The sequence below is a fragment of the Epinephelus moara genome, chromosome 11, assembly GCF_006386435.1.
Source record: "Epinephelus moara isolate mb chromosome 11, YSFRI_EMoa_1.0, whole genome shotgun sequence".
NCBI classification, from domain to species: domain Eukaryota; kingdom Metazoa; phylum Chordata; class Actinopteri; order Perciformes; family Serranidae; genus Epinephelus; species Epinephelus moara.
The window spans coordinates 31,568,020-31,579,226 of NC_065516.1; positions in this window are offsets into that span (position 1 = coordinate 31,568,020).

Sequence of the window (11,207 nt, forward strand, 5' to 3'; positions counted from 1 at the left end):
TTTGTGGAAAAACAGCTTGTTTAGTGGACTAACTTTGCACTTGAAGGTTGCCCGTTCACTTACGTTTTAACAGGTCTGACGCTACGGCTGTATCTAGGCTAACGGCTAACATGCTAACTATTATTTCTATGTCACTAGTCACTTGAAACAAATTTAGGACGATAGGAGACAGGTTGAAATAAACCGAAATTTCCCTTTAAGTGTGTCCATCAGGTTCTCACAAAAGACTCTTCTTGTTTTTCTCATTTATCTCTATAATCTCTATATCTCTATATACAGCCATGTTGCGGTCAAGATGGAGTCGGAGGTACTTTATGTTTTTGTCCTTAATTTTGTTACAATGGTTCTTTGTGCAATGGTTTAACAAACGTTAATCAATTCCTAAAGCCCAGTTCAGATCAAAGATGTGCAACGAGACGAGTTGAAACTGGCAAATACTTACCTGTTCTGCAGCGTTCTAAAAACCTGCACGTTCACGTGTTCTTTGTGCAGCAAATCTTCTGCTCTGATTTGCAGGCTACAGCTGCATTTGTAGTGATGAAATGGCAAAAAACATAAACAAAATGAGCATCAGATGGACTGTATTCATAATAAATACGTCACAAAAATATAAGTTAGCAGTGCACGCATCATGAGGACGGAAACAGCCGCAAGCAAACACAACGTCTGTGGTCATTTTAACTTGACCAGCGGACTTCACTACAAGCCAGTTGGCTGTTAAAACAGATGACCAGCCTAAAACCAGCCGCCGGTGATTTTACCAGTAGAGTTGCAGGTGACACCATCAGCCAGCCTGAGTCGAGCTCAGACGGCCAGTTCACACTGCTGCAACTTTTCTCTGCAACATTTTGAAATAGTTTTGTCTCGTTGCCAATCTTTGGTCTGAGCTTGGCTTTAAGTATAACACCAAGATGAGGAGACTAACTTAAATCCTTAAGTAAACATTTTAAGGAAGGATGTTTTGTGTAACTGATTTTCTTTCAAAGAAACCTTAACTTGGATTTAAATCTTAGTGTGCCCTGTGCAACCGGCCCTGGATGTTAAGGAGGTTTTTACCAAAAGCCAAATTATCTGCAGAGATCTCAAATTCTTCAAAACATACACACCCAGTGATTTAAACCAATAAAAACACTGAATAAAACAGTTTCACGTTACAAATCAGTGTTTCCCAATGCCGTTTTGCATGTTGGAGACAGGCCGTTAGCCTAGCACCTGCTAATATGTGTTCACCTTTTACCTGATAACTTAAGACCCAGACGTTCAAAGGTTTTTTTTTTTATTTCAACGGGTAGAAACACTGAATAAAGCTGTTTCACTTTAGAAAACTGGTGTTTTTTCCGACACTGCTCGTCACAGATGGGCTGCTAGCTACGGTGGCCAAAGTGAAAATGTGAAAGGCAGTACTGAGATCCAGTGTTTGGTCTGTTCTCTGCCACCGTAGAAACATGGCGATGCAACATGGCGATCTCTGTAGATGAGGAGTCGCTACCTATGTGGATATAAATGGCTCATACTGAGGTAACAAAAACATTCCCATTATCAGCTGATTATATACCAAAGAAAAAACATAATAATAATATTATATTCAATTTCTGCCAATTCCTTCCCTCTAAATCATACACACTGAACCTTTAAATTAGGTGTAAAGCAGTGGCAGCAGTTAGAGGGCATTACAAGTCTGTGAAACCTTTTCTACAAATGTATGACAACATCTTGGCTCATTATTGTTAAATTACAGCCTGAACTGTTTCCACGTGTCGGCATCTCATGCATACAGTATGTCTGACATTTATCACATGCAGAGAGAAAACTTTATCTCCTCCTGAAGAGCCAGCTGCTCAGACATTAATGGAAAGGGCATTTCGTCGACTGGCTTGAGTGGCAACAGAGAGGGGTGAGGAGAGGAGACTGATTAGAAGATGGATGGATGGATAGAGGAGGAGGAGAGAAGGAGTGAGGTAGTGCTCCTAAATCTGCATAATCCCCCTGACAACAACGGCGGACAGGGTGGGATGAGTGCGGTGGTACGGACCACCCTGGATCTGGCATCCCAACAGACAGAAAGCCAGCGACCAGACAGGCCGAGTTGCCGCAGCGTTGCTGACAAGATCTGACAGTGACAAAGCAGCTGTGGAGCCAGAGCGGTTGGATTTGTGTGGACCGCTGTCTATTTGACAAACACACATGGTCATACACACACACATGCAGGCGGATGAGACATAAACGAGCTCACACAAACAGACCAGCTGAGACACAAACAGCCGCACAAAACAGATCCAGACACTGGGAAACTGAGAAGACGTCTAAATTGTTGTCCACATCTCCAGTTTTCTGCTACATGTTGACCATTTTAAGGAGGCTAAAATACATTTCGCTGCTGCCCCCATCAACAGCAGGGCTCTGTTTAGCTTTGGTAGCGGTTCTCCTGCCTAGAGTCCTGCACTGGGTCAGGTACCTGCGGGTACCTGAGTTTTAAAAGTCAATGACACAAGTCAAACCTTTGACCCCGTTGGCACATTTGTCCCAGACGTGGAGGACTCTAGCCATGAAACTTTGCAGCCTGAGGATGAGGTGACAGCCTATATCAAGTACAAGACACCCAAGGATTATCCTTTTGAGTTTTTATGTTGGTGGAAGGAGCATGCTAAAATGTTTCCTAACCTGGAAGTGACTGTGTGGAATGTTTTCGCCATCCCGGCATCAAGCGTAGCCAATGAAAGGGATGTCTCCTCTGCTGAATTTTTGATTCAAGAACGGAGAACCCAACGTAATGTGAGTGACTGTAGATTGTGTGTGTTTATTCACAGATGCAGGTTGGGTCATGAGACTTTATACTAACGGGTGTGGATAAGTGCGGCTTTGACTTTCTAGGCTTTCAGACCTAGAGTTGTCTCCTTTGGTCCGAATCAGGGACTAATTTTGTTTCAAAGTTGCATAACTGCCAAGGGTTGGTTCGTGTTTTCACGGCAAGAAAGCTGCTCTTGATTGGTCAGAACAACACGTTTACATGTCGTTTTCTATATGTTCTCTGACATTTATCCTAACGATATGAGGCGGTCTTTGTGTAAAAAAAGCTTGTTTAGTGGACTAACTTTGCANAAACAATGTGTCATGTGACTGCAGTTGCTTCACATCCATGTCGGAACACCTTCTCACCACAAACCAACTGCACCAGAGTTCGTTTGTAACCGGACTGAGACCACCTCTTCAAGAAGGTCTCGGTCCAGATGTTTTGGTGCGCACCTGAGTGTGATTGCTGTGTTCACACCTGCACAAATGAACCGCACTGAGGGGGCAAAAGAACTTGAGTTAAACTGAGTCGAACCAAACAGGGCAGGAGTGAAAGCACCCTTAAACATAATGATAGGTAACAGGTCAGGGCTGGCACTGAGCTTTATGGGTATGGGCGGCTGTGGGTTTTCCAAAATGGACCCGTGCAGGACTCTGCTCCTGCCTGCTTCTCTAAACTGGGGACGTGCCGACCAGCATCTGCTGTACGTAATACATTGACTATGAATTAGTACCTCATACAACCCCACTAAAAAGACCTGAAGCATTCCTTAAGGTAAGTGCTATTAGCATGCTAGCATCACAACGATTGAATTGTCATTAGAGGGAGGGATATGTCACTCTCTGCTGATTTGGATGGAGCAAAATAACAGCCCAACCCTAACAGAAGGCGGCCAAGATGAATGTCAGACTGAATTACAAAAAAAAAGGCAAATCAGTCTAATACACACCTGCTCACAGGGTAGCATTACTAACCCTCACACTGTAAGCTTAACCATCACCACTCTTTACTTTAACCCTAGAACAAGTCAGAGAAGAGAAAAGGCCTCACTCTGCCTGACTTGTGTGAGCTCAGCTTTGGTCCTCACAATCATAGAAACAACAATAAACACACATGCAAACAGTGTTTTGATCATCAGCTCAGACAGCCATCTCTCACTCGTGTTTCCTCCCCTCTTTTCCTGTCCTCATCTTGTTATCCCTCCATTCTTTCATGTTCTCTCTTGTCGTCTCTCTCTTGCGTGCAAAGCCTTCCATCAACACCAGTCTGACTTGTAAGCAACCAGCAGATTGTGTTCTGTTCTCCCTCTAATCTGCACAGCCTGCTGAGCTGTTGCATTATTTATGTTTGTCGTTATTCCTCCTTTGAGCCGCAGAGGCACATGCTTTCCCAAATATTGTTAATTCTTCCATGTGACTTTGCTTTTGCAGGAGAGGAATGAGAGGTGTGGTTGGACAGATACTGATACTTCATGGCGTGCCTGTGGGGTCACGGAGGCTGAAAAGGTTGAGTATGATGCAGAAATGGCACAGTTAATTAATGCCATACAGCCATTTGTATTAGATCAGACTGAAAGTGTGTCCAGCTGCATTACATTAGTCTCCAAATGACTAAAAGCAGCCCACGTCTTCCTGTAACTCTGGATAAAGCCAAAGTGTATAATTTTAATCCACCCTACTTGATTTGTGAATATGCCTAATACAATAGTTTTTAAAATGTATTAACTGTTGAAAGGTACGAGCGGGTTTTCTGCCATAATCACTGCTCAAAAGTCTATGATTATCCATGAACCATGACCTTATTGAGAATTACTGCGCGTTATGTCATTCGCACTGGCCCTCGTCCAAACCGTCTCATATAATTTGTTGTTATTTCTCAGTAATCAGCTGCAGATGGGAATGTCTCATTGGTTGGCCTCATCACAGGTCTGGGTAATCTTATAAAAACAGTCGAGAAAAAAAGACATGCAGTTTCCTTAATTCAACGGCACACAATGTTTTGCACCTGTTTTTCATTTCTACTTCCACTACAAGACGACTGTCTAATAAAACCATGTCACATGGTGTTTTTATGACATTATTGTGAAAATCGTGGTATTTCTGAAACCATAACATGAGAAGAGAATCTAAATGTAATACAATGATGGCTCAAAATAAACATGTACATTATATTTCCACATCTAAAAACATACTTATACCAAATGTCCCATCAACATCCACATTAAAGCAAAGTACTGGCAAATACCGTGATATAAATTGCCTTTCCATACAGTTTTATTGTGCAGTGTCACATGACTCAAAAGAAAACGCTGATTTACAATGGAAACAAGTCAAATAATCCCACCTTTGGACCCGAATAACAAAGTGAACTTGAACTTTTTTACAGTTGTATCCTTCAGCCGGAGCAGTTTCCAGAGGCCACTGAAAGCATGCACTTGTAATTAGCAGGGATTTAATATGTGGAGGAAATTTATGGTGTCAGTCTGGAATTAAATTGTTCCAGCCAGGATCACATCCATCCTGGAATAGGTCATCCCACACACACACACACACGCTATTATACCACTGGCCCTTCTGGTGCCTTTCACCTCCAGTGAACATTACAGCGTGGATACGGCCATTCAAAGCATCTCAGTGCCAGATACTCATTTACAGATAGATTTGCTTTCTTACTGAGTGTTCAAGGAGAAGATCAAGAACAATCTCATGTCTGTGCTGAGCTCAGGATAAAGACGAAAAACATGAGACACAGGTAGCATGGCTCTGGAGATCAAAAAAGTAACCAACACATTCTCACTCCGACCTCGTCACATATCGACGTTTGCTCATGGACTTTCTACGTTGAGATGTGAAGTGAAAGGTACCCTGGGTGTGTTGGTTGCTGAGGTTCTGGGACCTCATGTCAACTTCAGCCTGTTACATGCATTGCCTGTTTTCAAAATCTGTTTTCACAGGAAATGTACAGTTTGAGCTCGGCCTCACTACAAACTCGTCGAAATCCAGCGCTTGGGCAGTGATTTGCGGTGTCAGAGGTTGCTAAGGGACCATAACCAGCACCATTTCATAGCCTACTTACCAGAAATCCTGAGTGTAGAGGTGATCTCTAAGTGTGCATTAGGCCCAAAATATTGTCCGTAGGACAGATGTAAAGTTCTAGATCACCCTGCACTAAACTTCTCCATCATATTTATCACAGACTGATATTTACAGATGAATGAAACGATATCTGCCGGGTGTGATTGGTTGTTCCTCATCACATGGCATGCGGTACATGCTGCGTTCCAAAAGTTGAATTCGGTTTATCTCAGGGTGCAGCAGTCCCACCCTTAAAAACAGGCGCTCAGAGGAATGCATGCGTGCAACAATGACATCGGTCTGGTCAGTTGAGGTGGTTCAGGCATCTGATCAGGATCCTCCAGGGCACGGCCCACTGGTAGGAGGCCCCAGGGCAGAGCCAGAACACACTAGAGGAATTGCATGTCTTGTCTGGCCTGGGAACGCCTTGGGGTCCCCCCAGGAGGAGCTGGAAAGCGTTGCTAGGGAGAGGGGCATCTGGAATGCTTTGCTCGGCCTGCTGCCCCCGCGACCCGGCTCCGGATAAGCAGTTGAAAATGGATGGTATTAAACTACTATCTGTGTGGCACTAGAGCTAAGTAAGATTTTTTTTTTTTTGTCATTGGGATGAAAAATGACAGCTTTCATTTCTACACGTACAGTAGGGCGCCTTTTTAACGAGCAAGGTGGTCCGTTTTGACTTAGCTCACCTTCAGCACATGTTTTATGGTTTAAAACACATTAAACTGTCTCACTTTACAGATCTCATTTTCATGGCATGAATCAAAGTGAGGCAAAGTTCACCTGGCTGAGTGTGTTTGTTCAAGGTCACACGACACTGCTCACATCCAACAGCGTCTCTCGGGGGTGTACGAGGCCCCGGTGAGAGAATGGTGTATGACTGCTGTGGGAAACTCAACTCTGAAAAAGGAGCTTTCTCCTTCGTCTAAAACATAAAACACCTCAGCTGGCCTTCACCACAGCGAGGAGGACAAAGTTCAAACCCAGGCAATGTGCTGTACAATCAGAGCTTTTCTGACGTCTAAAATTATACCCATTAGAGGACCGTATTTGCCTTGAATAACATCTCATTTAGCTATCTTGGGCATCCACTGTAATTAAAACACAAGATATAGATTACAGTGGTTGAGGATTCTCTCACGCTTAAATGGTGCATTGTTGACAAGTCTGCAATTTTCAGCAGGCGAGTTTTCCTCGCAGGTCATTTCCTGCTCTGAGGCTGATGGAGTCCATCATTAGGAGTGTGGGTGATAAAGGAGTTTTTTTTGTTTCTCTCATATGGCCATTATGAGCACTCGCTGGCATGCACAGCCTCTTTCTCATCAACAGAAACAAAAGACGATGCTGCTCACAATCAATACCGATAATGCAAAATGCAATTAATGGCACGGAGAGATCTGAAATATCAGCCCTGCAGAAACAAACTAGGTTACAAGGTCCGGTCTATCTGCAGATATAAAGAACAATGGGATAAAAGAGGGCTTGTTAGTGTATCTGGAGCTGCCAGGGTCCGCTGCTAGTTTGACCTCATTACTGGGGCTTATACTAGTCACTGAGTTGACGAGGGGCGGAGCGGCACAGTTAAATGCCCTCAACAGACACGACAACCTCATGCCAAGAATGCACACTCATTTGGCAGGCAGCAATGAGACTGACCCACGCAAACTTTTTGCTCTGAATCCTCACAATCATCAGCATGTTCATGGAGAAAATGAAATATTACTACATGTTATGCAAGACTGGGAGTATGCAGGGGGAGTTTTTATATTTCAACAATGTACAACTTACTTGCAGTAGGGTTTTGTTTGAGCAGTATCATGGTGTGATGTGCAACGGAGCCATAGTGAAAATAAGAGCTGCATCAGGGAGAGTTTGCACAGGGCTGCTGTAAGCTCTGCAACATGTGATAATAGTTTTTGGGTAACAGGGTACATTAAATGTTGTGTTATGTAAAAGTTATGACATTATTGCTTCTTCTATCCAACATTACTTGTGTAATGTCGAATGAGCCAGATAGAAAAACTGCTAAGACTGAGAGATTTTGGAGATACTGGATGGAAAATGAAACTTTGACACTGAAGCACATTGGGAACTTTTTCAGTCCACCTTATGTAAGCTGTCAATAAAATAGCTTTTGTAACTATAATAATCGAATTTGAAGTTCCAGTACTGTCTTACCGCTGCATTGCTTGGTCTTTATTCAGCGAAGGGAAATTGGTTCAGTTGTCATCAGGTGACCAAAGTGTGGAACGTCCATCACATGATAACAGGAGGTCTGTGGTATGTGCAGCTCAGGCGGTGTGCGGTGGCGTATCTGTGTCACTCTGCAGTTACACCTCCAAAACACTAGTGGGGTTTCTGTGAAGTGCTGTAAAGTTTAGTTGATTCAAAACACACATTAANACTGACAAAACAACTGTCTTATACTAAACACGTTTTCCAAACAAATACAACATGCTAACGGTATTAGCACAAGCCCATGGCATTTTACATTGTATAAATTAGCTTAGCTGCTAGCGAATGTTTCCTCATATGAAGCCAGGAGCAACAGCAACATTTAACAAAGGTAACGTTACAAAATTCAGCTCCTTTACAACTGCGTGCTTCCTTGCATGACATGTAGACGTAGGTCCACAACACAGCGGTGATATGTGACGAGTTCGTAGTGAGAATGATTTGTGAAGGGTTGTCCCATCTCATGGGGGAGGTTTTCAACCACTACCCCTTGTAAACCTGTTCCAAAGGGCAAGGTGCCACTTGAAAACAAGGGGTAGAAATATGAAATGGGATTGGGCCTTGATGCTTCACCAGGTAGGCCACACGATTGAGTTTGACTTCGCAACGTTCGTCCTTGTCTTAAGTCAGGGTGACATTCTCATCATCCAGTTCAGCCATGTCCATTTGCTCAGTGAAGACAATGAGATACAGCTGAAAGCTCCAAAAGATTCAGATTCAGATTCAGAAAACTTTATTGTCTGTCGTAACAGAAAATCTTCTTCGACTTCGAAAGCTAGAAAGTACACCTTTGAGCAAACATGGCTTTGTTCATACCAGTACAGTTCCGAAATCACACAGATATACTTTGCCGATCAAACAAAATAACTTAAATGAAAAACAGAGGAACATTGAGGAATCCATCATTTGTAATGGTTGCATAAAGTGACAGATGGATACAATTAAAGCATTACATTTTTTAAAATTATAAGTCTCTGGGTGGAGCGCAGCTCTTAGACGTGATGGATGGACCATCTGGCAAAACTGAAATATAGACTGTGAGATGTGCTTGAACATGGGTTGGTCCATCAGTCTGTCTGTCCAACACTCTGGGCCAGAACAAGATATCCTGACAGCTTCTTTCCACATTGCCATAAAATACAGTATGAACACAAATCAGAGGGTGACTATGAATGTTTTTGGTGACCTCATGGACTTTTATCGAGCATTCTCTGGAGGGTCAAATGTTCCCTTTGATCAAGACTTTGGTTCATGACAAGAATGAACCTTGAAGGTTTTGTGACCCCTTGACTTTTTTATCCACACAAGTAGCACGGAAATAACTAGTGTGAAAAATATGCTGCATCAAGCTGTTGTACATGTAAAATAAATTGTGGATTGCTCCTAATGTGCAAAGTTTGGTAGGTTGCCATGCACATTCACGCTGTAAGGTTGACAAACCCTTTAACTTTTATGACCCAATGGTATTTCCTCCAGAGACACTCTCAGGAAAAACATTATATTTTTAGCTCCACTGCTGGTCAGGCTCCAAGAATAGAAAATCATTGTTCACTGCATCCGTTCATAAACTCACATCCTATAGTGGGATGTAATAAAGAGACAGCCTGTAGGGGCCACTAGAGAGGCTTTTAACTTGGAGGCATCACCATCCCAGACTGACTCTTAATTCTTCTGCTTTGACACAATGTGTGTTTCATTGATGATGTGATGATGTTTTTCAGATGGCTTTCACTCAGCCCGACTCTGTTTTATGTGATGTTTGAGAACCTCGTGGTTGCCCGAGCTGTTCAGTAACACGCCAAACCCATGTGTGCAACGTCACAACCTCAAAGGCCTGCTGCAGCCACATGTGTTTCTTGTGCATCCAGTGCCAAATGGAATTGCCATCAAACCACTCCTGAGGTACTGGAGAGCCTGGTCCTGTTTAGAGAGCGTAACAGGCTGTATTTCAGGGGCTACAGTTAACACCACGGATCTCATGATACGCTTTCCCAGGATCAAGAAAGTGAAATTAGCCGCACTGGCCTTCATGTGTCTCCAAGAAACCATTATGAGACGAGACCAAATATTGACCTGGAAGTTGTGCAGGCATATAGAGAAGTGCACACACACTGAAATCTGATAGACTGAAATATAATCTGACACAAGTGGAAAGGAAAAAACAACCTTACTGTCCTCATATGACTTGCTGCACTAATGTTTTGTAAAAACAACTTCGAGGGTTTCACTCAAATCGACACACTAACCATAACACACAGCCTTTTCCACATGTAGTTCCTGTCTCCAACAATTCCTCCTTCCTGTACTTCCCAGTCTCAGCTGGTCCCACCTTCTCAACAATCACACACACTCACACTGTGCCATCGGGAACAAAAATTAGATGTCTAGAGTCTTGCCCAAGGTTTCTTCGAAACACATGCTACAGGGGCCAGGGATTAAACCTGCAATCTTCTAACTGGTGGAGAGCCTGCTCTAAATCCTGAGCCAAGGCTGCCGTTGTTGTCAAATACTTCTCTTTTTTTCCAGTATGTCTAAAATTATTGACAGATACATACAATTTGTACATAGCTGTAATATGTCCTGTAACATGCTGCCTGGAGAATGCCACTTTTCAAGCCTCTGGAGGGTTTTAGCTAACATAGTCTTATAACATAATGGATAATGAAATGAAATTGTTGCTTTTTGTCTGTGTGTCCATGCAAGCTAGAACGTTTCGGATCATCATAGTCTAAACTGTTGCTTACATTGGTGAAACTGGAACGATTGTCTAAGGGAAGTCACCTGGTCTCAACTAGGCGGGAGAAGTTAATGGGGCAATTCATCCGAAATTCAGAGATGCATATTTGTCCTTTACCTGTAGATCGACTTATCAGTCTAGATAGTTTTGGTGTGAGTTGCAGAGTGTTGGAGATATCAGCTGTAGAGATGTCTGCCTTCTCTCCAATATAATGCAACTAGACGGCACTCGGCTTGTGATGTTCAATCACCAAAAAACATATTTGAAAAACTTAACAGCAATGTCTCTTTGCAGAAATCATGAACCGGTTACTCAAGAAAATCCACAGACCTTGTTGCGAGCAGTTTCATGTAGGAACTATTTTCTTTCT